The following is a 17375-nucleotide window of genomic DNA, read 5'->3' on the forward strand; positions in this document are numbered from 1 at the left end:
AATATCTAAAAATAAATACTTTAAAACAATGTAGTAAATCAATATATTTTTTTTAAAAAGTAATACCTTTAAAAATTATCTTTTACAAAACCTTTGAAATTCACTGAAAAAACCATAGGTTTAAGCTACATTATAGTTAGGAATTAGCATTTAAAAAACCTTAGAGATTCACTGAAAAAAACATAGGTTTCAGCCACGTTATAGTTAGGAATTAGCATTTATAACACACACATGTTATAACTAGCTGGACATTTCACTCATACAATACCATTGAAATTCCCCCGTACATATGATGAGTGAGTACATGTATGAGTGACTACATAGAACTGTTGGTGAATGAGTGGATGTGTATGTAGATGTTGGAATTACTGAATAGGTTGTTGTAACTGGTATTGGTATCCATTTTTTTGAAAATGTTAGTTTCTATTTTTGAATGTGTGCATCAAAGGTTATATCAGGGTGAGAGGAGGTCTGCCACTCTTTCACGAGGATGATGTCATCAGAGATGTCATTTGAGAAGTCATGAGTGATGTCACTGACCATGTCATGAGTGATGTAATATGTGACGTCATTAGCAGTGCATTGCGGGCGCGCAAGTTATAGTTAGCTGAACTAACTATAACGGGGGAATTTCAATGGTTTTGTATGAGTGAAATGTCCAGCTAACTACAACATGTGTGAAACCTATGGTTTTTTCAGTGAATTTCTAAGGTTTTTTAAATGCTAATTCCTAACTATAATGTGGCTGAAACCTATGGTTTTTTCAGTATATATATATATCTATATCTACATCTTCAGAAAAACCAGGACAGATCCGTAATTAAGACTAAAGGATGTAGTCCTACTTTTATTTCTGGTGTGTCCTGGTTTTTGGTTCCCAAAATTCAGTCACCCTACTTACATGGCGAGGGGCAAAATGCCTGCATAAAATAGGCCAGCCCAATCTTGCACCAGTGGGGTACTTTGAATTTGTGTTGCTGTTCCATCCCATGCGAGCGCACTGCTGCTGTCCAACAAGAGGCATGGCAACAGTGGCACCAGGAGCTTTATATACAGGCGCAAAAAGATAGAGGATTAGTTCATGGCAGGCAAGGTAGCTCCAACAGCCCGTGACCACTCTAGCCGAAAAGCCAAATTTAAGATATTAAAAACAAAAATCATGTGTTTAATTCAAATTCCGCAGTTTACTAACTTATAGCAGGATGTCAGATGTAGGGGCCCAGATTGAAACAAGCATTTGCAATGCAATGGGTCTCGCCTTTGGGACCTTATATGTATTTAGCTATGCAGCACATTGGCCTGGGTACTGAAACATCTACTGTTCTTTAACATGGAGGGAAAATAAGCACCAAACTGTGTGACATGCCAGGTATGGTAACACATGGAGAGAAATATTGCCTTTCAGCGGGAAATGGTATAGTCCAAAGCTCCGTTTTTAATATTAAAGCAGGGAATTTGGTGGTCATAACACTGAAAATACAAGATTTGAAAAAAATATTGTCTATGGGTGCTCGTGGAAGACAATTTCTATGGAATGTATTCTAGAGAATGCTAAAGTGATAGTGGTATTTTACTGACCTCTGATGGTCGTTTTCTATCAAGAAAGTTAAACAAATTAGTTGTTTTTTATTATATCCCGACGACGAGGGAAAAAATGGAGAGCCCGATAGCGGGCTGTCTCAACTCCTGCCTTTTAGAACTGCCTTGGCTGAGCACCGTCAGGACCTAGGCCACTTAAAGCCCTGTGCGTGACCCTTTTTTCCCCTCTGGCTTTACAGTCACCTTTAGCACCCCAGCAAACGATGCATCCCTCCTTGAAAGGGGGGCCACTCGGGCCCCCGCACGTATTGCAGGGCACAGGACCCCTCCCGTAGCCCTCTCGATGGTGGGGCGTGCCTCTGGGCCACGTCTTGATGACGTGGTGGGGCGCACCCCGCCAGCGATTGGTGGAGTACACCGCCTTGACCCGGAAGCAGTTGTTTGTTTCCGGGGATAGGTGGGAGGCTCTGGGGTGGTGGACCAGTGCAAACTGGTCGGCCTCCCCCTTTGCGCGGATTTAAAAGGGCTGGGGAGCGCGGGAGGCATCCTCTTTCTCCCGAGCTCCTCAGTAGGCTGCACCGGTTCCGAGCCCCTCGCCTGGCCGGTGAAGTTTTTGGTCGTTTTAATTGTTCTTCTTTTATTTTGCAGGCTTTCGTCGTGGAAGCGTTTGGCGGGACCGTTTGGAGCATTTTTGAGAGTGGAACTGTGTAATGGTCAGTTTTATTATCCTGGCTCTTCGTCGTTCGACGGGTCGCTGAGGGAGAGCAGCGACGCTCGAGAAGGTGCTGGCGTGGCCGATCGCGGCTGGAAATCCTTCGTTTTTTGCTCTGGCGTAGCAAGGAGGTGCTGCGGGTAACACCGCCGGTCTGGTACTGTGAGGGAAAGGTGGCTAAGAGCTGGCGTGTAGTGGCGGGGCAATTGGATATCAACAAGCAAGGTATTGTGAGGGGCGCTGGGGGGCTAGTGGCTACTCACTCTTGAACGGCAGCGGGAGGCTTAATAAAGACGTGTATTACAGTGCCGGTTTTATTGCGGGAGCGCGTGTTTCAGTCCCCCGGGGCAGTATGTCTGAAACACAGCGCTTGTTATCGGTAAATTGTTCCATAAACTAACGCGCATCAAATCTGGTTGTTTCTGGGTGGCAGCAGTGACGCACGATGTGTGTGTAGGCGAAGCAGGGTCGACCAGGGCAGGCGGTGGATGGGAGACCAATAGTGAAGGCCTCACAATTCTAAGCTTGTATTTGTGCTAGATTAAAAAGTTTGTTTGTTGGGGTGTAATTAAATTCTCAGGCCATAGATACTGGCCAGGTGGGCTCTCCTTGGACGGTGGTTGTATGCTGTATGCTGTGAACAATTGTTAAGTTGTCCTCTCTGGGGGGTGCAGCAGAAAGCCACTCTTTGTTGCTTTAGTAAGTAATCCTGATACCAAAGAATATTGGGAATATTTATGTTTTGATTATCCATTAAGTGTGGTAATACTGGTGTGGGGATCCACTTGCTGGGAGGGTTTGCCTACAATTTTAGGAGTGGGTCAAGCTTGGTGGGGGTAATACTGCGTGCTTATCTGATACAGACAGAGGTTGAAGTGTGTTAAAGTACGGTGTATTAATAATCCTTTTTCATCACAGACGCACACGCGGGGGGTATCCGGTGGCTTGCCAGTGGACAGAGCGGATGCAGCAAAGCACGTAGGACAACAGCGACAGAGGGACACGGGTAGGCCAGCATTTCACTGCTTCTGGCGGGCCGCCGGGCTTGAGTATATTCGCCCAAACACTCAGGCTAGCTGGTGTTCGCGGTCACAGTCGCGTGGTGCTTACAGCCTGCCTGTGATCTCCCAACTTACACAGGTACTGGGGACATCGGGCCAACAGGGGGCCGGCAGGTCTCAGGAGGAATGCCACAAGTAGCGTAGAATGTCCAGTGGGCGTGGTGGGAAACGGTCCCATATGGAAACTATGCTGCAGTGTATGATGAGAAAAATGTCAGCTATGGACAGGAGATTGGGGAAAATGGACCAATTGGGAAGGAATGTGGCTGAATTGCGCCAGAGGTTGGACGGTCAGGCGGGGCCATCAGGGAGACCAAGGTGAATTACAGTGCCTCCTCAGCCCAGGGGGGACTTGGATGCTCTATCAGGTAGGGGTAGGGGCAAGAGAGGAAAAGGACATGCCGCCAAGCCTAGAATGGTAGGGGGTTCCCCTGCGCTGGTGCCCACACCTCCAGTGACACCGTTGACCGCAACTCAAGTTCAGGGTGGTACACCGGCAATTCCGGTGCCGGTTAGTTCAGCACCCGACCAGAACGTACCTACTGTGGTGGTCCACCCTGTTGTCCCAGCTTTACCAATGCCAACTGCAGCACCTGCTTCGGGACAAGGTGTAGGATTACCCATACCTGTAATTGTTACACCTCCTGGTGATGGGCAAATCCCTCCTGAGCTGGCAGCTCAGATAGCGGCAGTACTCCCCTGGTTAAAGATAGGTGGAATGTTACCTTCCTCTGCGGAAGACCCCGGTGCAGAAGCCCAGAGGATGGTGGCAAAGATCAGGATGGCCAGTAGCGTGGGGGGTGTGGCGGGCCCTCTTATTCTTCCCCAGACAACAAGTGCGGCCGGCGACGGGGGAAAACACAAGATAGTTGACCCTACACGTACCGCTGAGAATGGTAAGGAGGTGGCATTGCCGGTTTTGGGGGAAGGTACAATACCGTCCAGGAGGGAAAATTTGGCACAGCATGTGCCTCAAAGTGTTAAAGAATTAATTTGGGCAGGCAAATATGTGAACATGTTTTCCTTGTTGGTTGATAACCGTGAGTTGGAATATGCTAAGACTCAGAAAGAGTGGATGTTGCCTAGTGAATGGCGGGCGAAAATGATTAGATTCAGGGTGGACGAGACGCTGATCAATTGGATTAGGGCTTTTTCAGTTTTTGTAGCAATTATTGCTGAGCGCTCTCCAAACTTGCAAGCAGAGTTGGCATGTTATCAGAGTAGGATCACCAATTTCAGTGATAAATACGGTGGAGACGGGTGGAGAGAGTATGATGTCTCATTTAGGAAAGCGAAGGAGTTTGACCAAACATTGACTTGGGATAAGTTGGATTCAGTGTCCTGGAATGGGCAGTTCGCCACCGTACAGGCAAGTACTGCAGGTTCTAGCACTGGCTGGTCCAAGGGTTACCCCACAAAGCCACAGCAGCCCTTTCGGTCAGCACAGGGTGGAGAGGTGTCGAATAGACCGTGGGGTGGTGGGGGCAAGAAGGGGGTCTGCTGGGATTTTAACAAACGATCTTGCACCAGACCGCAAGGTACCTGCAGATTCAGACACGCATGTGCCCTATGTGGCCATGCTTCCCACCCCGAAACAACCTGCCGCTCCAAGAGTAATGCTTCAGGAAACAGGGGAAGGAAGAAGCAGGACTAAAATGGAGGGCGGTGGGTAGCCCAGTCCCCCATTGATATTATGGCTATGATCCCTTGGCTGAATAAATACCCTGACCATGTGTCCGCTAGAATGCTGCAGGAAGGTTTCTCTTGGGGCTTTAGGATTCCAGTAGGAGGTTTTGAAGGGTCATCAAAATGTAGAAATCAGTTGTCAGTGAAACATAATGCAAGTGTTGTGGCTACAAAGATTGCGAAAGAATTGCGTTTAGCAAGGATAGCTGGACCATTTTCTGAGGTACCGGTACATAACTTTGTGTGCTCCCCCCTGTGGGTAGTCCCAAAGAAGGAAGAGGGTGAATACAGACTGATACATAACCTGTCAGCACCAAGGGGCGCCTCAGTGAATGACGCAATAGATGAGAGCATTTGTAGTGTGAGATATGCATCCTTTGACCAAGCTGTGGACATTTTGCGAACACTAGGCCCGGGTGCGCTGCTAGCAAAATCTGACATTGAATCTGCATTTAGATTGCTGCCAGTGCACCCTTCTGATCACCACCTACTGGCTTTTGCATTCCAGGACAAATTTTATATGGATATGTGTATGCTTATGGGGTGCTCTATCTCTTGTGCCTACTTCGAGGAATTTAGTTCGTTTCTGGAATGGGTGTTCAGGCAGGTATCAGGACATCGGCATGTCATGCACTATCTTGACCACTTCCTTTTTCTAGGCGCGGCGGGGTCACAGGACTGTGCGCGGGCATTGCAGGCATTTTGCGTGCTCATGCAGGGTTTTGGGGTCCCGCTAGCGCCCGGGAAGACAGTCGGGCCGGCAACATCCTTAGAATTTCTGGGAATTTAATTGGATTCCACAGAAGGTTGTTTCAGATTGCCCACCGACAAAATATTGAAATTTAAGACCACTCTACAGCAATGCCTTAGGAATGAAAAAGTAACACTCCAACAGCTACAACAGACAGTGGGTCAGCTGAACTTTGCCCTAAGGGTAATACCAATGGCACGCCCTTTCTCGCGTTTCATTGCCCAGGCTATGACAGGCCTCAGGGAAGGGCACCACCGCACCAGGTTGTCAGCAGAGGTTCACCAGGACATGCGTATTTGGTTGGCATTCCTGGAGGATTTCAATGGCAGGGTGGTGTGGAGTGGGCCCCCCACCACGTCGACGGAATTAGGTCTATGGACTGATGCTGCGGGCAGTGTGGGGTTTGGCGCCATACTTGGTAACAAATGGGTGGCTCACCGCTGGCCGACATGGTGGGAACAGAATGGGTTGACCAGTAACATAGGTTTTTTGGAGCTGTTCCCAATTTGGGTGGCCTTGACTGTGTGGCCCGAACAACTGCGCAATCAATCTGTAATATTTTGGTCAGACAACATGACGGTGGTGGAATGTATTAATCAGCAGGCGGCACGGTGCAAATGGATACTGCGCCTGTTGAAAGAAATGTTTTGATCTGTTTAAAACTGAATGTACATTTCAAGGCAAAACATGTTCCAGGGGTACTAAATAATGCGGCTGGCGCGCTCTCTCGTTTTAAGATGCAGGCATTCAGAGAGCATTTACCATCCGCTGAGGCAGTACCGACATACTTCTCAACGACACTCTGGGAAATCGGTGCCCCAGGTTACAAAACCTCGTGTCAGCCAGCCTAGCACCAAGGACAAGGACAACATATCAAGGGGCGTTTCTGTCTTATTGCACCTTTTTGGGTCCAGAGTGGGGCGTGAAGTGGTGTCAGGAGGAGAGTTTTACCCAGCACATAGTTAGATTACATGAGGAAGGGCGTTCCGCCGCAACAGCCAGCAGACATAAGGCAGCAGTATCTTTCATGGCACAATTGAGGGGGGTCAAGGATCCAACAGACTCTTTCTTAGTCAGGAAGGCACTCAAGGGTTGGCGGAGGTTACAAGGGAGGGCGACGGACTCTAGACACCCGATTGGCCTGGAAAGGTTGTCAGCTCTGCTGGAAGCTTTGGGGGGCACATGTAGCTCACCTGGGGAGGTAGTGCTATTTAGGGCATCCTTCTTGTTAGCATTCTATGGGGCCTTACGTGTAGGGGAACTGGTGGCTACAAGTAAGAAGGACACCAGTGGGGGCCTGCGCATGGAACATACAAAAATACTCGGGGATACACTATTGATCACAATACCCAGATCCAAGACCGATCAGGAAGCCCGGGGGGATAGTCTGGTCCTCTACCGAGCATGGGGTAATCCTTGCTGCCCGGTAAGTCACGTAGAGTCCTTCCTGAGTCAGCGGGCACCAACAAGGGGGGGAGCACTGTTGACGCATTCGGATGGTACACCCTTAACAAAATTTCAGTTTCAAAGGGTGTTGGCATTAACAACTGCAAAGGCGGGTTTGAATCCCAAGGAGTTTGGTACACACTCATTCAGGATAGGTGCTGCCACAGACGCGACAGCCCGAGGTTTGCAAGTGAGCAAAGTCAAGCACATAGGGAGATGGTCTTCTGATTGTTATAAACGTTTTGTGTGGCTGCATATGTTGTAAGTGCATGGTAAGTTCGCACTGACGCTTGTTTGTTTTGTTTCGCTTACAGTTTCACGATCCTGTCACACAGGGCTGGAACTGGGACCGGGTCAGCAACATCGAGCAACTTCAACTCAACGGACGGGACAAGACGACGGGACTCGAGTGGCATGGGTTGTAGGTCATTCATTTGTAAGACGTGCTGCTTCTGTTTTCTTTTCAGGTGATTTAGTGCGTAAGGCTGAACAGTGCGGTGTCAAGGTATCCTTCCATGGGAAGGGAGGTCTGGGGATTGGTCACTTCAGACGGTACTTTGGTGAGTTGCTCGACCAGCATGCTACACCTCCATCTGTTGTCATTATACACGTAGGGGCCAACGATCTGGCCAAGCTGGGTAGACGGGTTCTATTAGAGGAAATGATCTCTGTAGTAAATTGGATGGCAAAGATACTCCCAAAATGCACAATAGCTTGGTCCCAAATGATTCCTAGGATGGAGTGGAGAGGGGGGGTTTCTGTTAAGGCGTTGAACCACTCGGTAAAGAGGGTCAACAACAAGATAGAGAAGCTGTTTCGGTCACCTCATTTACAGAATATCTCTCATGGCTGCATTCAGGGTGACCAATTCTACATACAGGATGGGGTATACTTGTCCAAGTCAGGTAATGAACTACTGTTAACAAATATGGTTGCATGGCTAGTGGGGTTGTCGAGGGCATGACCTATTGGAAGAGGACGTTTTTTTGGGGGGGGCCAGATAGTCGGTCAACTATGCTGGCCTGTAAGGTCATGATCGGAGAGCAGTTTATTGAAGGTCCTTGAGGGGCGGCACCATTACGAATGGGCTCACCCAGGGGGAGGGGCCATTGGCCTCTCCTAGAACTCCAGGGGCAGGATATCCGCTTGGTTGGATGGGTGCGGGGGTAGGGGGGAGTCACACTTTCTTCTTTCGGCTGCGTAAGTTACCCCGCATGGACACTATGATGTCATTAAATGGCGCAGAGTGAAAGGGCCCCCTTTTTAGATCAATGGAGTTTCAGGGAGCGTACATGGGTAACCGGGGGGGGGGAATACTCTCCCAGTAACGGGCCCTCTGCGCATGCGCACTCACACGTGAGGGCGTAGCTGGTTAACAGGGATCTGATACCGGTTAAGACCTTGCCGTAGGCCCAAAATGTCATGCAAAATTCATACATACGATGTTAGATTCGGTTAGGAAACTCTTTGTATTAGAGATTTGTTAAGGTTAGTCCTTGGATACCTGTCTACATCATGTGTAATCTAATGTCTGAATTTTGTATAAATTTGTAAATGAAAATGTTTATTTTTTAAAAATTTTAATTTGTTTTCATGTTTTAATAAATACGGCCGGGGGGTCGCAAAGCCCCCTGCCTTCCAAAGAACTCTGTGTGAGACTATTGGCCTTGGGGTACGGTGGTGGAGGGGGTGGCCGGCGTCCCTGACCATATCCATCTCTTTGTAAATCTGTTAGCTGTGCACCGGTCGCAGCCAGTGCTGTAGATGTGTAGCTTCCCAGCAGCACCCTTGTTGCCCCATCTCTATCCATATCCCCTCCAACACCATTAGAGCCAGCTGTGGAGATACAGCTCCCCTGTGAGACCCACACCTACGGACCCAAGCTCTCGGTGAATCTCACCTCTGCCCTCGCCGTCTGTGTTGTCGATTCAGGTCCCCTGCAAAGTTCGTTTACCCCTCGTCCCCCTCCGTGCTTCTCTCTCACATCTGCCCCTCGTCCATGGCGTTACGGATGTGGTACTTTTCGGCTGTCTAAGCGAGCCTGCCTGCTCGGACGTTCTTGGCCCTCCTTCTCTACAACAAGTAGCAACTTGCCTGCGCGCTCTGAAGACTACGGAGGGCGGGCGTTCACACGCACCTGTGGGAACTAAGAGCCATGGGCAGGGGCTGTCCTTTCAAAAGAGAAACTGGAATTTTCAACATATGCCACGAATATTTAAACTGTTTAATAACGGCAATTTCAAGCCATTCTTTATTCTTATAAGAAAAGCACAATGAAATAAACGTTCAAGTGGAGCATACGTTTGTCTGGCAGTCGCATTAAGGGGCGTGGTTCCAGTCATTCTTAAACTAACGACGAAGTGCATGCTTGAGCTTACAGAATGAACATTTTTTTTTAGGTGGATGTCCGACAACTGAACTTCGGCAACATCAATGAATCTTTTTGTTTTTTATAGAAATGCTGTTCCAAGGATTCACAAAAATATAGATCACATACAGCCCGCTCCCCATTGCAACATCGGAGACATGGGAAAAGTCGGACAGAGGTAAAGGAGGAAGGGGTTGTGTGGAAATAGTCTTTGCTAATAAAAAGTGCTGTGGCGGTACTCATTTCATTTACTTGTGAGGATGAAATGTTGAGAATCCACTGTTCCAACAATATATCTAAAGGGGACTTTCTAGGAAGCCATACAAGTTTCCTTTCCAAAATATAATGTATTACATCAGTTCCTGTATTGTAGACCAGCGCATTTTCTTTTTGGGTACATTTGTTATTTTAGGTTTGTGACGTTGTCAAGATATTTTTTAAATGGCTACCGCAAAGATGTTAGCACCATAAGAAACGTTTCTGTCCAAGACTGACAGTTTCTCTTGATTCCCTTTTACCATTTTAATGTGTACTGTTCTTTCCTTATGATTATGCAAAGCGATCTAACGCCTGTACACGCGATTTAAAACTGCAACTCAAGAGAGAATTCTAAACAATCGTACAAAATCAGATGCAATCCTGGGAGAAAGAAAGGAATTAAGGGACAAAAAGATCAAAAGGCCAGCAGTGGCGTAACATAAAATGAAGCCCCCACCCTTGTGGGATTTGGTTAGGGGCACCTTATACGTCAGAGATATTCAGTGGCCTGAGGCTGAATGGGTGGCCTTGAAAGTTCGGAGGCTCTCTACCCTGCAGTGACGGCAGTGGGCTGTGTTACACCCTAGAGCAGAGGTCTTCAAACTTTTTTGGGTAGAGCCCCCCAGCTGAATGTCTTTTAAATGTGGCCCCCCTCCCACCACTGACAGAAATCCATGGAATCTGGTACACTACATAATCGACCGCCATGCACATATTCCAGGCCATACTTGGCAAATAATGTTAAATACTGTAAGAGTGTTTAGTAAAGTGAAGGTTTGTGAGTGGGTTTCGTTGAATGAGAGAGGCTTATTAAATAGATGAAATGTGCGCAAATTGTATTTAGTAGGTTTTTACTTATGAGTCATAATGGGACAGTGTTATCTGGTGCAATCCATACACTTCCTAAGTAATTACCCTAAAGCCAGGCAAATACCTACTAACCTCTTCATAAACATTTTGAATGGAAGTGAGCAACTCACTCCCAGACTTGTTGCACCTTTTCAAATTGTTGAGAGTTACCAATACAACTGAAGGCTTTGTCTTGAAAAAACGTGGGTAACTATCAAAGGAGGTGGCCATAGCAGGCAAGGAAGGAAAGCCTACCCTATTGATTTTAAAGCGAAGGATCTCATAGGGTGGTGCCATATTTTTCTATGATGTCATGTGACATCAATGTCATAATAATCAACAAGATAGAGAGGGTTTTTAAATTAAAGGAACACTCTTGGCCCCCCTATGTAGTACAATTAAATCAACAAAAGAGTTGAATGTGACACCAATGCACATTGCTTATGCTCATTAGTCCCCCCACTTGTTTTTTAGGACTTGTGCTCTGAGTAGGGGTTTAGGACACATCAGGCTTATGTTTAAAAAATAGAACTAATAAAACCTGAATGAAGTTGCCTGTTTTACTTCAGAGCAATGTTGTCTGACAGACTTTGTGATGATCAAATGGATCTGAACCGAGCTGCACAGTAACTGGCTAAATTGCAGTGCATGTAAATGCAGCGGGGACCGGCGCAGGTAAGCGGGTGGGTTGGGGATGTCGACAGACAACAGAATAGGTCAAACTAAATATGAAAATAAAACCAATTCCATCCATCTGCCCTGCTCCACCATCCCACCATGCTTACCCTCAACAGTCACGACTGATATGTGAGCCTCCTGGGAGTGGTCTAGGCAGAGAGTAGAAGAAATTGTTAGAATCTAAAAGGGTTTATGTTGGATGCCAAAGGGCCTAGAGATCAAACTGCTGGTCAGATGGTAGGGTCGTTAAAGAAGGGTCAAGGCAGTTAAAGCACACACAGTGGTGATAGAGAGCACGTCACGAGTTAGGAACGAGTTAGAGAGGACCCTGAAGGCGAGAGAGGACTGAGAATGGAAATTAGGGTAAAACTTTTGGCTCTTTATGGTAAACAGTATGCTTTCATCACCATGCTTGAGGGATTGCTTCCCCTACCCTCGTTACTCCGCCCCCTTCCAAAGTGCACAGCATAGAATGAAAAGAATAGGTTTCAATCCCCCAGCTATCTACCACTATAATTGCAGTGTTTTTTAACCATATCTCTCAGTTCAATGTATGTTCCGCACCCCAATGCCGCTAGGAAAAAGAACTGAATACATTATTTAGCCCTTTAAAATCTCAGTGCATGCTGAAAACAATAGGAATACTCTAATCATTACCTGCTTAATATCAAACCTGACGGACATCATACTAAGAGAAAAACAAGTCATGACTCCCCAGAATAGTATAGCACCCAGTCGGCACAGAATGGTTCATTTATTTTTAACCAGAACTAAAGGGAAAACAATATAAAACACTCTCAAAAAAATGATTTATAGCATCGTAGAATATATTCATATTATCAGAAAACAATCAATAACATATTCCAAGCTGCATACCGTTAAAGGTTAAACATTCGGCATTTAACATCTTTCCCAAAATAATATGTAGATTTCATGCTTTCCTTTTGTAAAGTCCTTATTCTAAATCACATACTTTTACTATTGGAAGCATCACCTTAGGTTCTATTTTGAAAGTGAAGAGCATTTAATGTTAATGTAAACAGTACCCTTTGTACTTAACCCTTTGCGTGCGTCGAACGGCCCCCCGGCCGTCTGACGTCACGGTGGGTGTGTGCGGAAGACGGCCCCCGGCGGTACGAACCACGCCAAGTTGTAAATCACCTGCACCGTGGCAGAATTCCTGCCACGGTCAATGGGTTAAAGTAATTGCAGATAATGGATCGCAGGGTTCAGCCTGACATTGTTTTGACAAGTCTAAGTGGATCTTGTGTAGGAGACTGGCATAGTATATGGTTCACACTTATTTAAGTGATGCACCTTGCACTAATCCAGACAACCCTTCTGGTGATTTTAGTGGTCTTCGATAACCATAGAGAGCTCTCAAAGTGGTAGCTGTGGAGAGCAGCTTTCGGTCTTATCTTGAAAGACTGTAAAGCAGCTTAGTTTACCAACTTTAATCAATACTGTAAGTTTAAAGAAAAAGAACCACACAGTGTTTATATAAAAATATGTGTATTTATTACCCAACACAATCACTAACATTTTGTCATCTCTCCTACGCAAAGATATCAGCACAATACACCAGAATACTTTGAAAGAACCAGGTAAGAGGCAAATATACACTGATTTCCAGGGGGTGACCAAACTATATACCTAGAAAGTGTAATGCGAACTGCTAGGGAGAACAGGACTTGGACCAGAAGACTCAGAGGAGCTGGGAAAACAAGGAACCACCCAAGGTAAGTACCCAGGAAACCCACGAAGGCTGAGTGCAGAGTAGAAACACAACTGCGTGCCGAGTGAAAGTCAATGGAGAAGTCGCGGTTGCAGTTATAAAGAAGAAGGACCCTTCCCGGAGGACCCCAAATAAACCCTTTGGAAGACAATAGGTTGGAGAGCCACCACATCCATGGATGTCCAGGAAGAATGTTACCTGTGCCAAGTGCATAGGGATGAAGTAACATTGGAACCTGCCGTAGATGACAATGGGAGACTTCGAAGAAGATGGCCCTAGTGAAGACTGTGAAGCAGTCCGTTGGAGTCCAAGGGTTGATCTGGAAGTGAAGAACTGGCAAGCAGGGGGACAGAGTCTATGCCTCTTGGAGGTGACCAGAATGCATGGAAGTACAATGCCCATCGATGTCGTGAGGTTCAGAAGAGATGCCAGTGATCTTGTCGCTACAGCTGTGAGGACCAGGTGGTGCTGAGGAAGACCAAGAGCTGTGCATGAGCTGTCCCACATTTGAAGTCAGTGTCTACATGTTCGGTGTCTGGTAGGAGCACCAATAAGCCACAAATGATGAGTAAAATGAAGACATGCTCTTGTTGGGACCAGAAAGGCCCATCGAACTCACCAAGTGCAAGAGAGTCAGAGCAGGCCCGAGCAAGCAGGGGAACCCACTGGAACAAGAGAAGACACTCAGGAGGAACCACAGGCCAGCTGCACAGGAGTAGCAAGAGGACCTCAAGCAACTCAACAAAGTCGGAAGCCCATGATGCAGGAGATGCAGGCAGGACTCTGTTCTTCAGGAAGTGAGGTGCTCAAGGCTAGAGCTTCTTGTAGCCCAAAGATCACTGGAGTACAGAGCCAGCATGCCTTAGCAACAGCAAGTCAATGCAAGGCACAGGGATCAGTCCTAGCAGCCCTGACGAGGGATCCTGTACTCCAAATTGCAGGAAAGACAGGCCAGGGCTCTAGGGAGGCAGAGAACCACCACCTGATGTCTGTGGGACATCAGGTGCAGCAGACTGGTCAGCTTTGTTGCGGTGCCTTCAGATGCAGGAGAGTTACTCCTTCTCTCCAAGGCAGATTTCTTCAAGTGTCCTTGATACCCACAAGTGTGTTGGGGAACCTGGATGAAGAACAGACACAGGTGACTCAGAAGACGTAAAGAAAAGTGAGAACAGGAGCAGTAGGAGCCTTTCTAGTTGCTGCCTCTGTTCCAGTATAAGTCCCACAAAGTTCAACTGTCCAGACAAAAGAAGGGTGACGTAGCTTCAGAGGTGAGTCTGGTTCAACAATTAATCTAAGGACAAACCCAACTAGAGGGGTGCCCTTAAGTACCCTAGGGGAAAGGTTTGGAATGGATCATGGGTCACTTCCAGAGGAGGCGCTGGACACTCCACTGTCTTTTGTTCAGTGTTGAGCCCGAGCGTGAACCAAGGGATCCTGAACTTGCTCAAACTGGAGTATGCATGGAGGGCACCAAATGTGCCCTTCAAAGCAGTTGGGGTCACTGCAAAGTGCCACCACCCAAGTCCATTACACTAAGTCCTGTCTGGGTGGTGGTCACACCTTCCTGTGACAGGAAACCTTTTGTTATACCTTCCGCCGCTTGAGCCAAGCTCAGCAACAGGAGGGCAGAACCCTGTCTGTGGTCTGCAGCAGTACTATCTTGTTGGCAGACCGCGAAAGGCTGCTACAGGGAGTTCAGGTGAGGTCCCCAAATGGAGCCCCCCAGAACATGGGATCATACATTCAGCGCCGGCATTGGTATTGAAGTATGAATCCAACATGTTTGATACTGAACATGACCATGATCAGTGCAACCGCTATATAGTTAGACATCTCTGGATGACTGATGCTCACTATCTAACTTAAGAAGGCTGACTGCACTTAACAAGCCTGGGGAATCGCCTATGGGATTTGTGGGGGTGTCCTGCTGATGCAGGGGCACCCTCAAACTTGTAACCAAGGAACCCACCCTCAGGACTGAAGAGCCTGCCATAGGGGTGACTTACAGGCTTTAAGGTCCAGTGACCTTAGATATAAGGAAACGTATATCTGTTGTGGGAGGTGCAAGAACCAACTCACACAGGCTGCAATGGCAGGCCTGTAGTCACAGCTTATCTGGACTCTCATGGATGGCACAATACATGTTGCAGCCCATGGGAGAACTCTGTTGTACCTATGCCCTGGGTACCTTAGTATCATATACTAGGAACTTATAACGGTACACCAGTAGCCAATTATGGAGGTAACAAAATGCTTACTAAGCCAATTTAGGGGAGAAAGCACAGATGCTGGAGTCCTGATTAGCAGGAACCCAGCAGATGTAGTCAAAAACACAGTAACACCAGGCAAAAAGTGGGGGTAGCCATGAAAGCAGCTCCTACTTTCCTACCCCCCCCACATGTAAGGCCATGAGACTAACCTTGCCCAGTTGAGTGTTCATTTTCTAAGTGGAAATATCTGGAAAGTCCATCTGCATTGGCATGATTAGTCCCAGATCTAGGTTCCACTGAAAAGTCCATCCCCTGTAGGGAAATGGACCACCTGAAAAGTTCGGGTTTTTCACTCTTCATCTGTTGAAGCTATAAGAGGGGCTTTTGGTCTGTCTGAAAAATAAAGTAAGTGCAAAACAGGTATGGCCTTAACTTCTTCAAGGCCCAGACCACAGCAACAACTTCTCTTTCAATAGTTGATCAACGCCTCTCCCTGGGGTCAACCTTCTGCTTATAAAAGCTGCTGGTTGATCCTGGCCCGCTACATTGAGATGTGACAAAACAGCACCTATTCCTATCTCAGTAGCATCTGTCTGGACAATGAATGATTTGGAGTAGTCAGGACTTCGCAGAACTGGAGCAGAGCACATAGCTTGCTTCAGGTCATCAAATGCCTTCGGACACATAACTTCCCACTGAAAATTTTAAGGCATTCTTTTGGAGGTGTGATCATTAGGGGGGTTGCTTTGGATCTATGGGCCAGAAGTAGGTAGCTAAATACCAGTCTGTAATACCAAAAATCGGTAGATTTCAGCGTTACCGACTGGTATTTAGAATTCCCTAACGTAGGAAAGAAATCGGTAATAAGGAATCGGTATTTACCGATTCCTAATTACCGAACCCCCAAATACCGAATCGGTAAATAAGAAATGGTAAAAACGAGAAAAGAGATTTAGAGAAAATCTGAAATTTCCACAAATTTGGTATTTAAGAGTCGGTAATTACCACTGACTCAAAGCAGGTGGTAATCAGGTGCACTGTATTTAAACAGCCGCAAAATTCAACAGTGTGATCACTATGGCGGCCCTCCATGTTATTGCAAGGCGGCTACGGCTACAGGCAGCAGGAGCAAGTATCTGGAGACGGGAGGAGTGCGTTTACAGACAGCGCATCACTCTCTTCCAACTGACTGAGGCAGAGATCCATGAAAGGTACAGGCTACACCCCCAAAACATCCTGGACCTGATAAGGGACCTGCACCCACTCCTGAAACATCCAACACCAAGGGCGCACGCTATACCACCACATGTGCAGGTGCTCCGTAGCCTACACCTACTTGCATCTGAAAGTTACAAGGGGGTGATAGCTGCGGTATGTGGCGTGTCACAGAGTTGCCTGTCTCATTTCTTTAACAAGTTCCTGGATGCCATGATGCAGAGAATGCATCACTACATAAGCTTCCCAACCACACAGGCGGAACTGCAGAAAACCAAGACAGACTTTTACTAAAAGGCACAGTTCCCGCATGTTATAGGATGCATTGATGGGACACACATTCCAATCTTCCCACCTGCAGCCACTGAGTACATCTACCGAAACAGATAATCTTCCCACTCCATTAATGTGCAGGTAATTTGCGATGCAGCCAACTTAATCACCGACATCGTGGCCTAATTTCCAGGGAGCACCCATGACTCATACATTTTCCAGAACAGTGGGATCTACATACGCCTGGCTGTGGGTAAATATTGAGTAGGATCCCTGCTAGGTAAATCACTGTGACACACCCTGATGTACACTGCAGATGAATGTGTTGGTGACTGTTATTAATGGCACTGTCTTCCCCACCTAGGTGATAGTGCATATGCTATGCGGTCATTCATCCTCACTCCTCACCTAAACCCATCAGCTTCAAGTGAGAGACAATACAATGTGGTGCACAAATCAACACGCAACTTTGTGGATTGCACATTTGGACTATTAAAAAGCAGGTTCCGCTGCCTCCACAAAAGCGGTGGCGCACGTCAGTACCTACCCATCATCTGCTGCAAGATCATCGCAACTTGTGCTATGCTGCATAAC

At 47.1% G+C, this 17375-nt stretch overlaps 1 protein-coding gene across 3 annotated transcripts in view; it reads right to left on the minus strand.

Moving 5' to 3' along the window:
• LOC144772898 (arylsulfatase D-like) overlaps positions 1-17375 on the minus strand; it is a 734130-nt gene that overhangs the window by 703847 nt on the left and 12908 nt on the right. Inside the window, exon 2 of one of the 3 annotated variants that reach the window (XM_078657572.1) lies at positions 12006-12118. The exons of the other annotated variants lie outside the window; for them this stretch is intronic. The gene's annotated coding sequence lies outside the window, so the exon portion shown is untranslated. The remainder of the gene's footprint in view (positions 1-12005; positions 12119-17375) is intronic. 3 annotated transcript variants of the gene reach the window in all.

This window comes from Lissotriton helveticus, chromosome 8, assembly GCF_964261635.1.
Source record: "Lissotriton helveticus chromosome 8, aLisHel1.1, whole genome shotgun sequence".
Lineage (NCBI taxonomy): Eukaryota > Metazoa > Chordata > Amphibia > Caudata > Salamandridae > Lissotriton > Lissotriton helveticus.